This window comes from Cibotium barometz, chromosome 52, assembly GCF_041138505.1.
Source record: "Cibotium barometz isolate CiBa-2024 chromosome 52, ASM4113850v1, whole genome shotgun sequence".
NCBI lineage: Eukaryota > Viridiplantae > Streptophyta > Polypodiopsida > Cyatheales > Cibotiaceae > Cibotium > Cibotium barometz.
The window spans coordinates 404,922-413,107 of NC_141097.1; the positions used below are offsets into that span (position 1 = coordinate 404,922).

General features: G+C 42.9%; 1 non-coding gene across 1 annotated transcript; it reads right to left on the bottom strand.

Annotated features, from left to right (window-relative positions):
• Positions 1–885: 885 nt before the first annotated feature.
• On the bottom strand, positions 886–957 carry TRNAD-GUC (transfer RNA aspartic acid (anticodon GUC)). Its single transcript has one exon. It is a non-coding gene; the product is annotated as a tRNA-Asp (tRNA).
• Positions 958–8,186: the final 7,229 nt, after the last annotated feature.

Consider the following 8,186-nt stretch of genomic DNA (forward strand, 5'->3'; position numbering starts at 1 on the left):
ATATTTAAGTGGAACATAGACATTGTTTTTAAAAAAGGAATATTTGTTTATTGATTCACACGTTTGGGGATAACCAACCGCATCATGTAGATTTATTTATTTTCCTGCATAGTGCACAGAAACAATATTCAATGAATCAGGCAGGGAAAAAATGAGCACATAACAACAGAAAACAAACGAGCAACTACAAAATCAAGTTTAGAAACCGGTCTAACATACCCGAGGATTTGGCTCTTTGCTTCACCGCGCGAAGATTACGGACTGTAGAAGGGCCATCTGGTGGAGTGGTGATATGGGGCCCCACAGGGACGTCTCTAAGAAGAACATCTCGCCATACCGTTCCAGAAGACCCAGAACCAGGAAAATCGCTGAGGACTCGCTCTCCAGAAGCCGAACAAACTGAAGCAAGCGAAGGTTTTGCATGGAAGCCCAACAAACTGAAGGAGGCGAAGGTTGCATGGAAGCCTTACCAAACCAGAAAAATAGCTGATGACTCGCTCGAGAAGCACGTGAAGAAGAACATCTCGGAAGACCCAGAACCAGAAAAATCGCTGTGAGACGAGTCGCGCCAGAAGCCCAACAAACTGAAGCACGCAAAGGTTGCATGGAAGCCCAACAAACTGAAGGAGGCGAACGTTGTTGCATGGACCCCCGAACCTTAATGGACCGCCTAAAAAGGTTTGGGGTGCTTATTTATCTTATGGAGAGAGAGCTTATATCTTTAGTCTTGACCATATGAATAGTAGAAGATTATTCACCTTTGGTAACATGGAAACTCGGAAAAAAACAGGGAAGTCGTTTGAGAATTCCGGGACCCTGCCTAGGTTTGAAGCCTGATGTCTCATTGACCCGAAAAGGGCGCAGCTGCAACGTCGAAAAGGGAATCGCCGCTGCCGGGGATCGAACCCGGGTCACCCGCGTGACAGGCGGGAATACTCACCACTATACTACAACGACAAGACATGGATAATGGCTTTGCATCATAAATGTCGTTGTGTTTACCTCCCTTTCCCCACAAGCTGCTCTCGAGCTGGCAGACGCTGCTGTAGTGTACACAAGATGATATGATTGGTTCTCACCCATAACGACCGACGAAAGATGCCATGACTTCACCTTAGGTTTTGATGCTAGCTAGAGAGAGAGAGAGAGTCGATCTGAGATGCACAAAGCTAAGATAGTCTCCTCGCTCGCTCTAGTGATGAACAAGTTGCTCGTCCCACCCAAGAACGCAAAGAGCACAACCACCTGCGAGAGGAAAGGCGGCCAGCCAAGGCCGGCAGCTATAAGTGAGACGATCAGTGCGGCTTAAACCAGCTCACGAGAGCACTGCTGCCTTTAATTTTGAGGGGTGAAATTTGTATATTTTCAAGTCTAAATTCTTGTTAAACCTAAACATTACCTTTAATTTTAAGGGTTTCTTTTTGGAGCAGTGGTTCGTCTCATGTTGTTGAACGTGAGGGAGGTCGAGGATACAAGTGATACATCTCCTCTGGTGTTGCATCTCCAAGCATACGAGTCGGAGCTTGATTGATTAGAAACACAGCATATGTGCACGCCTCAGCCCAATAGAAGTTAGGTCTATTCATCTTATTAAGTATGGCTCTAACTGTCTCTGCAATATGTCTATTCTTTGTTTCGGTAACCCCATTCATTTGTGGTGTACATCTTGTTGATGTATGCCATGCTGTCACAAATAAGAAGTTGTGTACATCTTATAGTCAGCTCTTGATGTACATATGCTTCAATTGGCCTTGCTTACTAAATGGCAATTTGGAAGAGTTCCCAAATGCACGTGAAATTCACATACATGCCAATTCACTTATTTTGGAAGATGGCAAAACTGTCACTATTCCCTTAACTTGGGTTGCACTCACATGTCTAAGCCTTCGATGACATACATCAAACTCTATCATACTCTTTGATTATGAATACATATTCTCCTACTTATTGTTATTGCATTCATCCAAAGTAAACCTTCTCTTCTCCATTTTGCTGCTGTGAGCTTATTTTCAGCCTTGCAAACATAAACAAAACAACCCATAGGATCAAATATCACACTCATGTCTTGCTCAACCATTTGTCCAACTGATAGTAACAGGTTCTTCTTTGTAATACTTGGAGCAAATAATACATTATGCAAGTGTTTCTCCCCTTTAGTGCCTACAATCTGTATCGAGTAGCGGGATCCCCGGTAGTCACATATAAAGGCACTTCCCACTTTTCTTTAAACCATTCATCATGGCTCGTCATATGATTACTCTACATCCCGAGTCAATGTACCATTTGTCTTCACATATATTCATACTCAAGAATTTATGAGTGGTCATGATTCATACAAAAACAATCAGTGTTGCCATATATATAGGTAGTGATGTGTGTGAACACACTTAGGATCGCCGGGACACTTTTTTCCTCTTTAGGAGGTATTTTCCTCCGGCTTGTATATACGCCCATCATTCTAGGGCTAACTTATCTTTTGTACATTGATACAATCTAATACACTTTGTGTTGTGTGCATTCTTGCTTCTTCTTCTCCAAGCTTTGTGTGCTTTCCTGCAACCCTAATTCCAACAATTGGCATCAGAGCTGGCATCGGCTCCCAGGGCTACGCCGCCAGCACTCTCCGACTCACGTTCTCCAATTGAGGTGAGTTTTCACGAGCGCTTGTAGGTCCCTATACTCTGCAAATAAGCTCATAGGGCTTGGCGTTCTCAGAAATCGCATCTGAGGTCGTTTCGGGCTCCGTTTTTGCATTTCAAGTTCTGCACAGGTATTTTCGTCATTTTGTGCATAAATTTCGACAGTGCAGTTTTTTGCAAAACAAGCATACGTATTCTATTGTGGACCGTGCTACATAGCACGAGTTATTCTCTGTTCAGTCTTTGCTTCATTACAGGTAGCTTTTGCATCAGTTTCAGTCAGGGCCATGGCTGATAACAACAATGATGTATTTCGCATGTTGTCTGCTGAAGACAAACTGGATGGAGACAGCAACTACCCACTTTGGGCATACATGATGCAGCATGTTTTGGTTGCAAAAGGAGTGTGGAACATTATGCAGGGTATGGATGTACGTCCAGGTTCTTTGGATGTAGGATCTATTGAGGATGTTGCACGTTCTAGCAGCTCTACTGTTGTTGCTGTTTTACCCACTGCTGAACAAGCTCGTTGGGATGGTAAAGATGCGCAGGCTCATGCCTTGATTGCACTTTCTGTCAAACGTAACATCACCCCACATATTCGTTCAGCTAAAATAGCAAAACAGGCTTGGGATATTCTAGCTGGTTTGTATGCAGGTCGTAACGAGGCAAAAATCTCTTACCTGAGTAAAGAGCTAGAATTGAAGATTATGCAGGAAGATGATGACATGAATGTTTTTCTTGCTGAGATTAAAGATCTCAAAGAACAGTTGATTTTTGCAGGTGAGATTATTCCTGATCATTCTTTTGTGCAGACTGTTCTTGATGCTTTACCTGAGACATATCAGACTTTTGCTTCCACGTGGAGACTTCTTACTGAGGACAGCAGACCTGATGCTGTCAAGTATGATACTTTAGTCAACAAGCTCTTACAAGAAGCGCAGTCCAGGCAAAATAGGGCCAGGCAGCGTGCAGTTGATCAAGCATTTATTGCTGCCCAGTAGTAGAGAAGAAGTGGTAAGGCAGTCCCTTCCACTGTTTCTTCTCCTATTAGTAGGTCTGCAACTTCTTCTCCTTCCACAGGTAGCAACAATAAGTCTGAGAAGGCTCTTGATAAAGGCAAGAAAAAGACCAGGTGCAACTATTGTAAGGCAAATGATCATGTCATTAAGAATTGCCCTAAGCTAAAGGCTAAAGAGACAAAGAAGAAAGAGTCAAATGCAGCCACAATAGCGGATGCTTCTACAAATGCAGCCACAATAGCGGATGCTTCTAAAAATGCAGATTCTGCAAATGTTATGTAGGATACAGAATGGGCGTTTAGCGTGTATTGCCAGTATGACCCATCTGTACATGATGCATGTTTGGCAGTTTCTGTTGACTCTCATGTTTGGTATTTTTACAGTGGTGCTACAAAGCACATTACCTCACATCGTGATATGTTCACTTGTCTTGAGGCTGTCTCTAATGGGAATACTGTCACATGTGCCAATAATGCTTCTTACCCAGTGAAGGGAATTGGTAAAATTATGCTTTACTGCTCCAAATGGCAGTGCTTTCACACTTTCAGATGCTTTGTATGTGCCAGGGATAAAGAAGAATCTATTGTCTGTCTCTGCGCTTGCTAGACTTGGATTTGTAGTCAAATTTGTGGATGACAGATGTACTGTTCATGATTTGACTTCTGGTGATACGATTATTGTATCTGGCACCTTGTTTCATGGGCTATATAGGCTCAATTCTTATGACAAGTGTGTGGAAGATTCAGCAAATGCAGTTTCTGATGAAAAGGCAGTTTCAGATACAAAACTATGGCATGCTCGTTTTGGTCATCTGAACTTTTCTAGTTTGCTGCGTTTGCAGAAATTTGATATGGTTACTTCATTGCCCCCTCTTGAGGCACCATTGAAACATGTTTGTGAAGGCTGTATTTTGGGCAAAATGCAGCATTCTGCGTTTCCAAAGGATGGTTCTATGCGGGCTACTCGCAAATTGCAACTTGTACATAGTGATGTATGTGGGCCTATGCAAACTTCGTCATTTGGTAAACACTTGTACTTCGTGACTTTCATTGATGATTACTCAAGGCATGCATGGGTATATCCACTGAAGGCAAAGTCCGAAGTGTTTTTGTGCTTCAAACAGTTTTTTCTTATGGTTGAAAATGTATCCAATTGTACTGTGGGCACCCTTCGTTCTGATCGAGGGGGGGAGTATATGTCTAAAGAGTTTGATGCATTTCTGGCTAGTCGTGGGATAAAACACCAATGTACAGTGTCGTATACCCCTCAACAAAATGGTGTTGCTGAGAGGAAAAACAGGTCACTTATGGAGATGGCACGATGTATGGTCAAGAGACAAGCTTTGCCACATGTGTTTTGGCTTGAGGCTGTCATGTGTGCTGCATATGTACTCAACAGGTGTCCCACTAAGGCCTTGCAGTCTATTACCCCATACGAAGCTTGGCATGGCAGGAAGCCTTCTATTGGTCACTTGCGTGTCTTTGATTGCTTGGCCTATGCTTTAGTGCCTGTGCAACAACGCAAAAAATTGGATGATAAGGTTGTCAAATGCATTTTTGTTGGTTACAATGCTGAGAGCAAGGGTTACAGATTGTATCATCCACAGTCAAAGCGTATCCTGATTAGCCGAGATGTTTTTGTGAAAGATGCTGTGCAACCTTTGTTATCATGTACCAAAGAGACAGGTGTGAGCTCACGGGATGTATTTGATACGTTGTTGCCTCTCTTTACAGGTGGGAATTCAAATGTAAGTCCTAATGAGGCAAATATTCAACCTATGCAGATTTCAAACGACATCATAGATCAGCCTATTTCTGATGCAGATTTACAGGATGTAATTCATGAGGATAGGGCTGAAAATGAGCAAGCTAGAGGTATGCCTAAATGGCTGGTGCAAACCTTGCGTGATAGTAAAATTGATGCACCTATATCTAGTTGTACTCATTCAAGTTTTCAGCATGCCTCTTATGCATCAGATTGTTATGCTTTGGCTGTGTCTAGTATGTGTGAAGAGGAAGAACCTCTTTCATTTGATGAGGCACAAAAATCAAAAAATTGGTTGGCTACAATGCAAAGTGAATATGATGCTATAATGGAGAATGGTACATGGTCTTTGTGTGATTTGCCTATTGGTAAAAAGGCCATTGGATGTAAGTGGGTTTTTAAGTTGAAACGAAAGCCAGATGGCAGTGTTGATCGCTATAAGGCTAGACTTGTTGCAAAGGGTTATGCTCAAGAAAAGGGCATTGATTTTGATGAGACCTTTGCTCCCACTTGTCGTATGACTACCATTCGTAGCATTTGTGCATTGGCAGCTCATAATGGTTGGAATGTACATTAGCTAGACATAAAGACTGCGTTCTTGAATAGAGATTTGCATGAGGAGGTGTATGTATCGCAGCCTCGTGGTTTTGTTCAAAGAGGGCAGGAAGACAAAGTGTGAAGGTTGAAAAAGGCTTTATATGGTTTAAAGCAAGCTCCACGAGCTTGGTATGAAAAGATACATGCATATTTGACTGCACATGGGTTTCAGAATAGTCCAACAGAAAGCACTTTGTATGTTAAACGTGTGGATGGTGTACACTAATCATTGCTCTCTATGTCGATGACATGCTGCTCACAGGACCAAATGAGAGTCATATTGCTGATTTTAAGGCTGATTTGAATGCCTCTTTTGAGATGTCAGATTTGGGGCATTTGCATCATTATTTGGGGATACAATTTAAGTAGTGTGATGGAGGTATTGCTTTGTGTCAGACAAAGTATATTGAGACATTGTTGCGGAGATTTGGCCTTGAAGACTGCAAGCCTATTGCTACTCCAATGGAGACAGGTTTGAAGTTGAGTCTTCATGATGCTGGAGATCACTTTGATGTCACACTCTATCAGACAGCTGCTGGTTGCCTCATTTATGTATGCATTACGAGGCCGGACATTCAGTTTGCAGTCTCACAGGTGAGCAGGTTTATGCATAGCCCAGGGTCTCAGCATTGAAAGGCAGTTAAACGTATCTTTCGCTACTTGAGTGGCACCATACATCTTGGGTTGTTTTATCCCAAGGGGGGATCGTTGCCGCCAGATTTACATGCTTTTTCGGACTCAGATTGGGCTGGTTGCTATGACACAAGAGTGTCCACAAGTGGTTTTTGTTTCATGCTCGGTAGCTCATGCATATCTTGGTTGAGCAAGAAGCAACCTACTGTGGCCACTTCGAGTTGTGAAGCTGAGTACATGGCAGCTTTCACAGCTACGGTTGAGTGTGTGTGGCTCAGACGGCTTATGGCTGACTTGGGTGTTGGACAGGAGTCTGCAACCTCTATCTTCACTGACAGTCAGAGCGCATTGGCAGTTGCAAGAAACCCAGTTTTTCATGCTCGCACAAAGCACATTGAGGTGCATTATCACTATGTCAGGGAGAGACTCTCAGCAGGAGAGATCAGCTTGGCCTATGTGCCAACACAGGACAACCTCGCCGATCTTTTCACAAGGGCACTTCCTCGTGAGAAGTTCGAAGCTTTCCGCAAAGCTTTGGGCTTGCTCCCCTTTGTGGATTGATCTACTTCGGGCATGGCACTCCCCTATACATGAGTGCCAGCTCTCGTTCACACCATCACTCCCAGGGGGGATTTGTTGCCATATATATAGGCAGTGATGTGTGTGAACACACTTAGGACCGTCGGGGCACTTTTTCCCTCTTTAGGAGGTTTTTTCCCCCGGCTTGTATATACGCCCATCATTCTAGGGCTAACTTATCTTTTGTACATTGACACAATCTAATACACTTTGTGTTGTGTGCATTCTTGCTTCTTCTTCTCCAAGCTTTGTGTGCTTTCCTGCAACCCTAATTCCAACAATCAGTGCTCTTCTTTCTCCTCTCTTCCTTCCTTAGAAGTAGATTCATAGTTACCTTGATTGTGTTGAAATTTGAGCAAAATGATGAGCTATGGTGGATCAAACACTAGAATTAGCATAATTAACAAAGTGATTAGCAAGTGATTAAGATGTAATTAGTGAATAATTAGCACATAGATTAATGTAGGCATGGATACTCAAAAACCAGCAAATTCTCATTAGGGCTATGCCTCAATTTATAGTGTTTACATCAAGCATCAAATCCCCTTGATTTCTCCATGATTTACTCCCAGAATATCTCCACCTCTTGCCTGATTCTCTCCACCTCTTCTCTTTTCCCTGAATATCTCCCAGAATATCTCCACACTCCTAAATTCCCTCATGCTACCCATTATTCTCTCCCAGTAGATTCTTCTAACCTTTTCACAGGTTCTTTCACAATTACATCTCCTCTTTTACAAACTCTAACCAAGAGCTTGTTCCCACACACACCCTATTCACTTGTATATTTCAACACCTCCCCTCAAGTGAATAATCCTAACACACCTGGACCCTGTATCAAGTTTCCCTCTTACTTGATAGCCCGCGACCAGTGCCTCAAGTCCCTAAACTCCATAGTCCTTGACACTCTCTCTCTCTATGTGTCCAAGCCTACTATAAGTGCCCGTGACCT